Source organism: Drosophila suzukii (genome assembly GCF_043229965.1).
Source record: "Drosophila suzukii chromosome 2 unlocalized genomic scaffold, CBGP_Dsuzu_IsoJpt1.0 scf_2c, whole genome shotgun sequence".
NCBI lineage: Eukaryota > Metazoa > Arthropoda > Insecta > Diptera > Drosophilidae > Drosophila > Drosophila suzukii.
In genome coordinates, this window is record NW_027255896.1 from 3,261,585 (window position 1) to 3,275,210 (window position 13,626).

A 13,626-nucleotide genomic window follows, 5' to 3' on the forward strand; every position below is an offset into this window, starting at 1 on the left:
TAGCTCCAGCCGACGTGGGGAAGCCGGCAACGAGAGGCGTCAAGGCAGCGCAGGTAATCCATGCCAGCCAGATGGAGCACTATGCCGACCAGGAAGATGAAGACGAGGTAAGGGAGGAACCCGAATCCTGGACCCTTTCTGCGGAGGAAAAGCTGGCGTTAGGCAAGGTCAAGGAGGAGTTCCTTACCTTTTAAAGGGACGGCCTCGGAGTCACCAGCATGAAGAGGCATTCTATTGAGCTGACGGAAGGAGCTCGTGTCTTTAAGGATCGTCCGTATTCGATGTCTCCGGTGAAGCAGAAGGTGGTCGAAGACGAAATCGACAAGATGTTGGAGCTGGGTGTTATCGAGGAGAGCAAAAGCCCGTGGAGCAATCGCACAACAGAGGTGTCGAAGCCAGGGAAAGACCGGTTCTGCGTGGATGCCCGAAGTTGAACGCCTCGACTATTAAGGATGCGTACCCTCTGCCCAGTATAGAAGGAATCCTCTCCAGGATAGATCAGACGCACTACATCTCCAGCGTAGACCTGAAGCTTGCGTTTTGGCAGATTGAACTGGATGAGAGAAGCAAGGAGTATACTGCGTTCACGGCCATTCGGGCTGTGCAACGCGGCACAACGCTTGGTGCGGCTCATGGATCGGGTGATACCAGCGGAGCTCAGATCTAACGCTCCAGATTTTCAGACGCACTTGAAATACTTGCGTCGAGTAGCCCACAGTCTGAAATCAGCCGGATTGACCATAGGGTAAAAGAAGTCGAAGTTTTGTTTCAAATCTTTGACTTAGCTAGGGTTTATAGTCGGAGGTGGACTGCTGCGGATGGATCCTGGACGTGTTTCGGCAATCCAGAAGATGCCTTACCCGTGCCTTCCTCGGCACAGCGGGATGGTATCGACGGTTCGTCAAGAACTTCGCTACGCTAGCCGCAGCACTCTCCGAGTCCTTGAAGAAGGCTGGAAACACAAAGTTTTCCTTAAGTCCCAGCGCCACCCAGGCAGTGGATGACCTGAAGTTGGCCTTGACGAGCGCGCCGGTCCTGGTTCATGCGGATTTCAAGAAGCATTTCTACATCCAGTGCGACGCATCCCACGTTGGCGTCGGCGCGGTATTGTTTCAGCGGAACCAGAACGGAGACGAGCAGCCCATCGCGTTCTTCTCGGCCAAGATGAACAAACACCAGGTGAATTACTCGGTTACGGAAAAGGAGTGTCTGGCGGCCATCCTAGCCATTTGGAAGTTCAGACCGTATGTGGAAGGGATGCCCTTCACATGCATTACTGATCACGCCAGCCTTAAGTGGTTGATGACAATGAAGGATCTGTCCAGACGATTCGCAAGGTGGTCTCTCCAGCTGCAGGGCTACGATTTCAACATTGAACATCGCAAAGGCAGCGAGAACGTAGTCGCTGACACTCTATCCCGCATCATCGAGGAAGTCCGGATAGATCCAACGGAATCTGCGTCCCCAGTTCTATTGGCCAGAGATGACTATCCAGGTACGGGAATACGTCCGGGGTCGCGAGGTGTGCAAGGAATCCAAAGCGCCAAACTTCCGGATGCAGGTCGGAATCGGAAGAAGGGTAGAGACGGGGAGGCCATTCCAGAAACTGTACATCGATTTCCTGGGCAAGTATCCGACACGCCTGGATATTCATCGTGGTGGACCACTTCTCCAAGTACACCTTCTTAAAGGCGATGAAGGAGGCGACGGCGTCGAACGTTGTAAATTTCCTGGTAAACGAGGTATTTTACAAGTTCGGGGTGCCTGAGACGATACATTCTGACAACGGCAAACAGTTCGTATCCAAGGCGTTTGAGGAGATGATCGATGGCTTCGGTATACAGCACATGAGGACTCCCGTACACTCACCACAGAGCAATGCCGCGGAAAGGGTAAACCGGAACGTCTTGGCCGCAATTCGCAGCTTCTTGGACGAAGATCATCCAAAACACTTTCCACTCAGCCACAGGAGATGCGCCGTTCTTCACCGTATTCGGCCATCACATGTTCCTCAACGGTTCCAGCTACAAACTAGCCAGACGACTCAGGTCTCTGGTCGACCATGAAATGGCCGGAATGCAGACCAAGGACAAGCTTCGGGTTATCCACGCCAAGGTGCAGAAGCAACTGGAGGGTGCATACCAGACAAGCCGGCAACGCTACGATAAGCGAGCCCGTACGCTGCTCGCCAAGCCAGGCCAAGAAGTCTTCCGCCGCAACTTTGTGCTGAGTGATTTCAACAAATCTTTTAACGCCAAGTCTGCTCGCAAGTTCATTAAAGCCAGGGTGGTTAAATCCGTCGGTAGCAATGCATACTTGGACCTCCAAGGCCGCAGTCTGGTTGTGACCTGAAAGGAGAAATTAAAGTATACGAGCATCGCGATCACATCTGCAATACTTCCCGTCATGCGTGGGCCCCGCGTTAGGCGCCGATCGAACTGCAGGATGGTATCAGTGCCGTGTTGAGTCCCATCGTATCTCCAAAGCTACCATTTATTTTCATCGTTCTGCTGAAACTCCAGGCAGCGACTCTCGAAATCTTTGGTTAATGTTGCAGTTGGAGTCGAATGGGAGCGACGTTATCGATAGTTTACGTCGATAGGGCTATAGCTGCAGCAGCGGGATGAGTCTGGCGGGCGATCTGGCCATTTGAAGATTAATCCCGGTTCGCTTTGGGATTACTTTAAATGGACCCATGTATCCAATGACCCAATTTTGAGAGAGGCCATGTAATATGGCGGGGGGTATGAACGATGATCAGCAGATATCGAGATAGTCGCGGCCATACTGTCCAACAACCAAGGCAGATGCAGCTAGAAGTGATCCTATAAATTTTCTTTGTGCTTAAAATTAAATAGTGAGTTATGTTAAAGTTATACAGTAGTTCGGTATTTAATATTTATCATTTATAAAGGCAGCCGGGGTCCCAACACAAAGGGCCCCGGAATATTTTTTTGGAGTTCTACTGACATTTGCGCGACTTCGCCATACCTACCAGCCCGACTTGGCTGCCCAGCAACCGGTGGCCGTTCGACCCGTACCGACGACCACCCAGAAAAGCAGTCTTCGCAGTCGACGCCGACGACATCAAACATTTCCCGGTGAGTCCGTTCCGGTGTACCGCGTCCACCTCATCTCGGGGACTTCCAGCCGTCGCATCGCGGCGTTGAGAGGTACCTCCATTTTGTCGGGCGGCCGAACCTCAGACTGCCCTTGCATAACTCACCGGAGAGCGCCAGTTTTCTTTCCTGGAGACCTGTATCGCTGCTGGCCTCCGGCTGGAAGTCATCAGCCCGGGCTATCATCGCCTCCAGGCCCGGCCCAACAGTGGCTGAAATTTAGGAAAATTTGAATACACGTGTACCTTGATTATATATATTGATATTTACTTCCCTGTTTGTGAATTTATCCGGAGTTAGACTCGAGAGCCTTATTTGTCCTCGTTGTTTGCCTAAAATTAAAAAGGTCGCGAGCATTAGTTACAGTGCAGTTACGTACCTTTTTGGCCTGTCCCTTCTTTTCCCCTTGAGCTCCTCAGAATTAGGTGACCATACACACGCGCATCGCGCATGTTCCTTTGAGGGCCGCGTTTCCATGCGAGCTCTACCAATACATGACTGGTAGAGCATAGTTTCCGCGGCGCCTGTACGCTTTTCCAGCCAAAACAAATCCTCTGCTTTGACCGCGTAAATATCCGAGACGGCGGCCAGGTTTAGGTCTTAAAGGCTGAGGAAGGATAGATCTGTTAAGAGGAGCATGTATATAAACAATTGTACTTACGATATTTATTAAACCTTTGTAATACCCACAATGTGTGAGTAAGCTTTCCCAGTGGGGGAGATGGAACCGTCGTAGTCGCGAGGAGGGGGCTCCTGCCGACAGAGAATGGGTGGTGCCCTGCAGCGCCTCGAGGGCACCCATGGTTGGGTGGGAGCGCTTGGCTAGGTCACCGATAGCCACCAAATGTAATCCATTTTCCCGTCAATATTTGTAGATTTTTGCTTTGATTACGTTTTTTTTGTCATTAGTGATAACCGATTAGTAATGTGAGACCGTGAAGTTATCGATATTTATGTTGCGAGCTGTGGCATTAGGGGTACTCTGCCTTGAGAAAAGACTGAGCTAGCGGCACTGCCACCAAAAAAAGCAGTTCGTAACATATTGGCGCCCAATTTAAACAAAATAAATTGTCGAGGCGACGACGTCTCGCCCATTTATGACCCTGACGCCGCCGCCATCACGACCTATGGCTTGCAACATAGATTGCAATTGCTAGGGAGTGGTGACGGGGAAGTCAGCTGTGTAGGGAAGTTGGAAGTAGAACGGGAGGCTGGTCGGCGACATTGCCGACGATTTGCTCCTGGCCACAGGTTTACCAGTGAACCGGTGATGGCATCTTGGAGCAAACCAAGATTTGCATCACGGGATGCACTGAAGAAAATCTGTGATAATTTCTGTGATAGAGTAGTAAGCTTGTATTTTGTGATTTATTTATTTGAAATGTTTTTTTGTTAGGATGTTGGGTCCTGGATTTCTAATTTTATGTCGGTTGTAAACTTAATTGCGTAATCGTGACCCGTTGCACGGTTGGCTCGATGTAAAATAGAAAAAGAGGGCGGGAAAGAAAAGCCAACAGGAGCCAAACCGAGCCGATGTCCTTAACTGGCGGCTATCACCACAGGTGATAGCTAGTCCAGTTGACGAACGGCTAGGCGGTGACGGAAAATAGGAGTTTTGGAGAAAGCGCAAGACGAGTTAGGTCGGAAGCCCACCGGCGACTTCCATCTGCCCAGGTCCAGCTGTAAGGAAAAGAAAAGAAAATAGGAAGGGAGGAAGATTTGTTCATTGTTATTGATTTTTGCTATTAGTTATTTTCGAATTTATTTTGATATTTATTATATTATTTATTTTTGTATTTATTTGTTGTCTTATTTATTTATTTATTTATCATATTTATTATAGTATTAGTAGTCATTAAGTATTTATTTAAAAATTCTTGGGAAGTATGTCCGAGGGTAAGGACGTCAGCGATAGGCACGGCCACCAGCTCAGGTCGATGGGTCCCCCTGGCGACGACAAGGACGATGTCTGGTCCACGGATGTAGAGGGTGCTGCTGGGTTGCCGCGGATATCGCTGTCTGGGGGTTTACCCAGAACGCCGGTAGCCGGTAGTGCGGTGGATCGGATTAGGGATCAACCGGCGGATCTGGAGCACCATCGGTCGCCCAGGGTCCTGGATTTCAAGGCAATTGTCGAGGCGCAGGATCGACTTCTGGTTCCGGAGCAGACGGGACTACAAAAGCTGAACACGGAACACGGATACAGCGGCGGAGTCTGCGATGAACGCAGCTCTGGCACAAGCGGCCCATACATATCGGGCATCGCAAGAGTTGGGAGTGAGCCAGGCCTTGCGGGAGAAAATCAAGAACGGATTCATGGACATGATGAAATTGAAGAACGATGTTCTTAGGACAGCCGAAAGCAAACCGCAGCCGCTCCAGGAGGGCGCGATTCGCCAAGTGTCAATGGTGCCCACTCCGTCGTGCCCGGAAGGCGGCGCAAATGGTCCAGCGGAAGTTCAGCAGCGGCAGGAGACAGGAGGAGGCTACCGAAGGCCGCCGGAATTGAAACCCAGGCAGCGACCTCGACCGCAGGTGAACGACTCTCCAGGGATCGACAGCAGCCTGAGCCAGGAACCGGAGTATCATCCGGCAGGAAGGAGTGATCGCCACGCACGGCCGTGGCGCATCGAGGAACGCGGGGCGGCGGATTTTCGTGACGAGCCGCGGTTGTACGCCAACGCGGGAGCCGGCAACGAAAACCGCTAGATCCGAGTGGACCGCTGGAACCTCTCCTTCGGCGGCGAGGACGATGGCCAACAATGCGGCAAGCTGGGCGTGATTTCTCCGAAATGTCCCGATTGCGCGGAAAACGGTCGGCTGGGTAGTCCAAAAGCGGGAGGGACTCGCCCAGGTTGGAATCCCGCGAAGTAGTTCCGAAGAAAGAAGAAGAAAAGAATGTACATAGTCCATATGATAGTCAAAAGTATTTGTTAAGATACCTGGCGGAGGATGAGAGGCTTCGCCGTTATATGGAGACACGGAACCGGATCTTTGCGGAGCATCAGCTGAGCGGCATGCGTCTGGTCTCACGGAGAGTCCAGAAGGCAAGGGAGTGCTTCAGGATGAGGAGATCCAGACGACGAGAGGTGGTGGCGGCCGTTAAACACATAGATTCCGCCGATCCTAGACCCTTCGCCAAAGGCTGTCGAGAGCTCGTGGAAACGCTAGAAGATACCGTCCAACCGTATTTTTCGGTAGTCCGGACAGCTTCTGGTGAGGATCGATCCATCATCGGACGCTTGGAGTTGCCTGGGAGGTACAAAGCCAGTCACGTTCTACCTGTGTCCATACCTGGACCAAACTGCGTACTTCGGGGTCGACTTCTGGCGACCTTCGGAGGCAACGAGAGGCGTCAAGGCAGCGCAGGTAATCCATGCCAGCCAGATGGAGCACTATGCCGACCAGGAAGATGAAGACGAGGTAAGGGAGGAACCCGAATCCTGGACCCTTTCTGCGGAGGAAAAGCTGGCGTTAGGCAAGGTCAAGGAGGAGTTCCTTACCTTTTAAAGGGACGGCCTCGGAGTCACCAGCATGAAGAGGCATTCTATTGAGTTGACGGAAGGAGCTCGTGTCTTTAAGGATCGTCCGTATTCGATGTCTCCGGTGAAGCAGAAGGTGGTCGAAGACGAAATCGACAAGATGTTGGAGCTGGGTGTTATCGAGGAGAGCAAAAGCCCGTGGAGCATTCGCACAACAGAGGTGTCGAAGCCAGGGAAAGACCGGTTCTGCGTGGATGCCCGAAGTTGAACGCCTCGACTATTAAGGATGCGTACCCTCTGCCCAGTATAGAAGGAATCCTCTCCAGGATAGATCAGACGCACTACATCTCCAGCGTAGACCTGAAGCTTGCGTTTTGGCAGATTGAACTGGATGAGAGAAGCAAGGAGTATACTGCGTTCACGGCCATTCGGGCTGTGCAACGCGGCACAACGCTTGGTGCGGCTCATGGATCGGGTGATACCAGCGGAGCTCAGATCTAACGCTCCAGATTTTCAGACGCACTTGAAATACTTGCGTCGAGTAGCCCACAGTCTGAAATCAGCCGGATTGACCATAGGGTTAAAGAAGTCGAAGTTTTGTTTCAAATCTTTGACTTAGCTAGGGTTTATAGTCGGAGGTGGACTGCTGCGGATGGATCCTGGACGTGTTTCGGCAATCCAGAAGATGCCTTACCCGTGCCTTCCTCGGCACAGCGGGATGGTATCGACGGTTCGTCAAGAACTTCGCTACGCTAGCCGCAGCACTCTCCGAGTCCTTGAAGAAGGCTGGAAACACAAAGTTTTCCTTAAGTCCCAGCGCCAACCAGGCAGTGGATGACCTGAAGTTGGCCTTGACGAGCGCGCCGGTCCTGGTTCATGCGGATTTCAAGAAGCATTTCTACATCCAGTGCGACGCATCCCACGTTGGCGTCGGCGCGGTATTGTTTCAGCGGGACCAGAACGGAGACGAGCAGCCCATCGCGTTCTTCTCGGCCAAGATGAACAAACACCAGGTGAATTACTCGGTTACGGAAAAGGAGTGTCTGGCGGCCATCCTAGCCATTTGGAAGTTCAGACCGTATGTGGAAGGGATGCCCTTCACATGCATTACTGATCACGCCAGCCTTAAGTGGTTGATGACAATGAAGGATCTGTCCAGACGACTCGCAAGGTGGTCTCTCCAGCTGCAGGGCTACGATTTCAACATTGAACATCGCAAAGGCAGCGAGAACGTAGTCGCTGACACTCTATCCCACATCATCGAGGAAGTCCGGATAGATCCAACGGAATCTGCGTCCCCAGTTCTATTGGCCAGGGATGACTATCCAGGTACGGGAATACGTCCGGGGTCGCGAGGTGTGCAAGGAATCCAAAGCGCCAAACTTCCGGATGCAGGTCGGAATCGGAAGAAGGGTAGAGACGGGGAGGCCATTCCAGAAACTGTACATCGATTTCCTGGGCAAGTATCCGACACGCCTGGATATTCATCGTGGTGGACCACTTCTCCAAGTACACCTTCTTAAAGGCGATGAAGGAGGCGACGGCGTCGAACGTTGTAAATTTCCTGGTAAACGAGGTATTTTACAAGTTCGGGGTGCCTAAGACGATACATTCTGACAACGGCAAACAGTTCGTATCCAAGGCGTTTGAGGAGATGATCGATGGCTTCGGTATACAGCACATGAGGACTCCCGTATACTCACCACAGAGCAATGCCGCGGAAAGGGTAAACCGGAACGTCTTGGCCGCAATTCGCAGCTTCTTGGACGAAGATCATCCAAAACACTTTCCTGTCAGCCACAGGAGATGCGCCGTTCTTCACCGTATTCGGCCATCACATGTTCCTCAACGGTTCCAGCTACAAACTAGCCAGACGACTCAGGTCTCTGGTCGACCATGAAATGGCCGGAATGCAGACCAAGGACAAGCTTCGGGTTATCCACGCCAAGGTGCAGAAGCAACTGGAGGGTGCATACCAGACAAGCCGGCAACGCTACGATAAGCGAGCCCGTACGCTGCTCGCCAAGCCAGGCCAAGAAGTCTTCCGCCGCAACTTTGTGCTGAGTGATTTCAACAAATCTTTTAACGCCAAGTCTGCTCGCAAGTTCATTAAAGCCAGGGTGGTTAAATCCGTCGGTAGCAATGCATACTTGGACCTCCAAGGCCGCAGTCTGGTTGTGACCTGAAAGGAGAAATTAAAGTATACGAGCATCGCGATCACATCTGCAATACTTCCCGTCATGCGTGGGCCCCGCGTTAGGCGCCGATCGAACTGCAGGATGGTATCAGTGCCGTGTTGAGTCCCATCGTATCTCCAAAGCTACCATTTATTTTCATCGTTCTGCTGAAACTCCAGGCAGCGACTCTCGAAATCTATGGTTAATGTTGCAGTTGGAGTCGAATGGGAGCGACGTTATCGATAGGTTACGTCGATAGGGCGATAGCTGCAGCAGCGGGATGAGTCTGGCGGGCGATCTGGCCATTTGAAGATTAATCCCTTCGCTTTGGGATTACTTTAAATGGACCCATGTATCCAATGACCCAATTTTGAGAGAGGCCATGTAATATGGCGGGGGGTATGAACGATGATCAGCAGATATCGAGATAGTCGCGGCCATACTGTCCAACAACCAAGGCAGATGCAGCTAGAAGTGATCCTATAAATTTTCTTTGTGCTTAAAATTAAATAGTGAGTTATGTTAAAGTTATACAGTAGTTCGGTATTTAATATTTATCATTTATAAAGGCAGCCGGGGTCCCAACACAAAGGGCCCCGGAATATTTATTTGGAGTTCTACTGACATTTGCGCGACTTCGCCATACCTACCAGCCCGACTTGGCTGCCCAGCAACCGGTGGCCGTTCGACCCGTACCGACGACCACCCAGAAAAGCAGTCTTCGCAGTCGACGCCGACGACATCAAACATTTCCCGGTGAGTCCGTTCCGGTGTACCGCGTCCACCTCATCTCGGGGACTTCCAGCCGTCGCATCGCGGCGTTGAGAGGTACCGCCATTTTGTCGGGCGGCCGAACCTCAGACAGAAAATTTGAATACACGTGTACCTTGATTATATATATTGATATTTACTTCCCTGTTTCTGAATTTATCCGGAGTTAGACTCGAGAGCCTTATTTGTCCTCGTTGTTTGCCTAAAATTAAAAAGGTCGCGAGCATTAGTTACAGTGCAGTTACGTACCTTTTTGGCCTGTCCCTTCTTTTCCCCTTGAGCTCCTCAGAATTAGGTGACCATACACACGCGCATCGCGCATGTTCCTTTGAGGGCCGCGTTTCCATGCGAGCTCTACCAATACATGACTGGTAGAGCATAGTTTCCGCGGCGCCTGTACGCTTTTCCAGCCAAAACAAATCCTCTGCTTTGACCGCGTAAATATCCGAGACGGCGGCCAGGTTTAGGTCTTAAAGGCTGAGGAAGGATAGATCTGTTAAGAGGAGCATGTATATAAACAATTGTACTTACGATATTTATTAAACCTTTGTAATACCCACAATGTGTGAGTAAGCTTTCCCAGTGGGGGAGATGGAACCGTCGTAGTCGCGAGGAGGGGGCTCCTGCCGACAGAGAATGGGTGGTGCCCTGCAGCGCCTCGAGGGAACCCATGGTTGGGTGGGAGCGCTTGGCTAGGTCACCGATAGCCACCAAATGTAATCCATTTTCCCGTCAATATTTGTAGATTTTTGCTTTGATTACGTTTTTTTTGTCATTAGTGATAACCGATTAGTAATGTGAGACCGTGAAGTTATCGATATTTATGTTGCGAGCTGTGGCATTAGGGGTACTCTGCCTTGAGAAAAGACTGAGCTAGCGGCACTGCCACCAAAAAAAAGCAGTTCGTAACATATTGGCGCCCAATTTAAACAAAATAAATTGTCGAGGCGACGACGTCTCGCCCATTTATGACCCTGACGCCGCCGCCATCACGACCTATGGCTTGCAACATAGATTGCAATTGCTAGGGAGTGGTGACGGGGAAGTCAGCTGTGTAGGGAAGTTGGAAGTAGAACGGGAGGCTGGTCGGCGACATTGCCGACGATTTGCTCCTGGCCACAGGTTTACCAGTGAACCGGTGATGGCATCTTGGAGCAAACCAAGATTTGCATCACGGGATGCACTGAAGAAAATCTGTGATAATTTCTGTGATAGAGTAGTAAGCTTGTATTTTGTGATTTATTTATTTGAAATGTTTTTTTGTTAGGATGTTGGGTCCTGGATTTCTAATTTTATGTCGGTTGTAAACTTAATTGCGTAATCGTGACCCGTTGCACGGTTGGCTCGATGTAAAATAGGAAAAGAGGGCGGGAAAGAAAAGCCAACAGGAGCCAAACCGAGCCGATGTCCTTAACTGGCGGCTATCACCACAGGTGATAGCTAGTCCAGTTGACGAACGGCTAGGCGGTGACGGAAAATAGGAGTTTTGGAGAAAGCGCAAGACGAGTTAGGTCGGAAGCCCACCGGCGACGGTCACTTCCATCTGCCCAGGTCCAGCTGTAAGGAAAAGAAAAGAAAATAGGAAGGGAGGAAGATTTGTTCATTGTTATTGATTTTTGCTATTAGTTATTTTCGTATTTATTTTGATATTTATTATATTATTTATTTTTGTATTTATTTGTTGTCTTATTTATTTATTTATTTATCATATTTATTATAATATTAGTAGTCATTAAGTATTTATTTAAAAATTCTTGGGAAGTATGTCCGAGGGTAAGGACGTCAGCGATAGGCACGGCCACCAGCTCAGGTCGATGGGTCCCCCTGGCGACGACAAGGACGATGTCTGGTCCACGGATGTAGAGGGTGCTGCTGGGTTGCCGCGGATATCGCTGTCTGGGGGTTTACCCAGAACGCCGGCAGCCGGTAGTGCGGTGGATCGGATTAGGGATCAACCGGCGGATCTGGAGCACCATCGGTCGCCCAGGGTCCTGGATTTCAAGGCAATTGTCGAGGCGCAGGATCGACTTCTGGTTCCGGAGCAGACGGGACTACAAAAGCTGAACACGGAACACGGATACAGCGGCGGAGTCTGCGATGAACGCAGCTCTGGCACAAGCTGCCCATACATATCGGGCATCGCAAGAGTTGGGAGTGAGCCAGGCCTTGCGGGAGAAAATCAAGAACGGATTCATGGACATGATGAAATTGAAGAACGATGTTCTTAGGACAGCCGAAAGCAAACCGCAGCCGCTCCAGGAGGGCGCGATTCGCCAAGTGTCAATGGTGCCCACTCCGTCGTGCCCGGAAGGCGGCGCAAATGGTCCAGCGGAAGTTCAGCAGCGGCAGGAGACAGGAGGAGGCTACCGAAGGCCGCCGGAATTGAAACCCAGGCAGCGACCTCGACCGCAGGTGAACGACTCTCCAGGGATCGACAGCAGCCTGAGCCAGGAACCGGAGTATCATCCGGCAGGAAGGAGTGATCGCCACGCACGGCCGTGGCGCATCGAGGACCGAGGGGCGGCGGATTTTCGTGACGAGCCGCGGTTGTACGCCAACGCGGGAGCCGGCAACGGAAACCGCTAGATCCGAGTGGACCGCTGGAACCTCTCCTTCGGCGGCGAGGACGATGGCCAACGATGCGGCAAGCTGGGCGTGGTTTCTCCGAAATGTCCCGATTGCGCGGAAAACGGTCGGCTGGGTAGTCCAAAAGCGGGAGGGACTCGCCCAGGTTGGAATCCCGCGAAGTAGTTCCGAAGAAAGAAGAAGAAAAGAATGTACATAGTCCATCTGATAGTCAAAAGTATTTGTTAAGATACCTGGCGGAGGATGAGAGGCTTCGCCGTTATATGGAGGCACGGAACCGGATCTTTGCGGAGCATCAGCTGAGCGGCATGCGTCTGGTCTCACGGAGAGTCCAGAAGGCAAGGGAGTGCTTCAGGATGAGGAGATCCAGACGACGAGAGGTGGTGGCGGCCGTTAAACACATAGATTCCGCCGATCCTAGACCCTTCGCCAAAGGCTGTCGAGAGCTCGTGGAAACGCTAGAAGATACCGTCCAACCGTATTTTTCGGTAGTCCGGACAGCTTCTGGTGAGGATCGATCCATCATCGGACGCTTGGAGCTGCCTGGGAGGTACAAAGCCAGTCACGTTCTACCTGTGTCCATACCTGGACCAAACTGCGTACTTCGGGGTCGACTTCTGGCGACCTTCGGACTAGCTCCAGCCGACGTGGGGAAGCCGGCAACGAGAGGCGTCAAGGCAGCGCAGGTAATCCATGCCAGCCAGATGGAGCACTATGCCGACCAGGAAGATGAAGACGAGGTAAGGGAGGAACCCGAATCCTGGACCCTTTCTGCGGAGGAAAAGCTGGCGTTAGGCAAGGTCAAGGAGGAGTTCCTTACCTTTTAAAGGGACGGCCTCGGAGTCACCAGCATGAAGAGGCATTCTATTGAGCTGACGGAAGGAGCTCGTGTCTTTAAGGATCGTCCGTATTCGATGTCTTCGGTGAAGCAGAAGGTGGTCGAAGACGAAATCGACAAGATGTTGGAGCTGGGTGTTATCGAGGAGAGCAAAAGCCCGTGGAGCAATCGCACAACAGAGGTGTCGAAGCCAGGGAAAGACCGGTTCTGCGTGGATGCCCGAAGTTGAACGCCTCGACTATTAAGGATGCGTACCCTCTGCCCAGTATAGAAGGAATCCTCTCCAGGATAGATCAGACGCACTACATCTCCAGCGTAGACCTGAAGCTTGCGTTTTGGCAGATTGAACTGGATGAGAGAAGCAAGGAGTATACTGCGTTCACGGCCATTCGGGCTGTGCAACGCGGCACAACGCTTGGTGCGGCTCATGGATCGGGTGATACCAGCGGAGCTCAGATCTAACGCTCCAGATTTTCAGACGCACTTGAAATACTTGCGTCGAGTAGCCCACAGTCTGAAATCAGCCGGATTGACCATAGGGTAAAAGAAGTCGAAGTTTTGTTTCAAATCTTTGACTTAGCTAGGGTTTATAGTCGGAGGTGGACTGCTGCGGATGGATCCTGGACGTGTTTCGGCAATCCAGAAGATGCCTT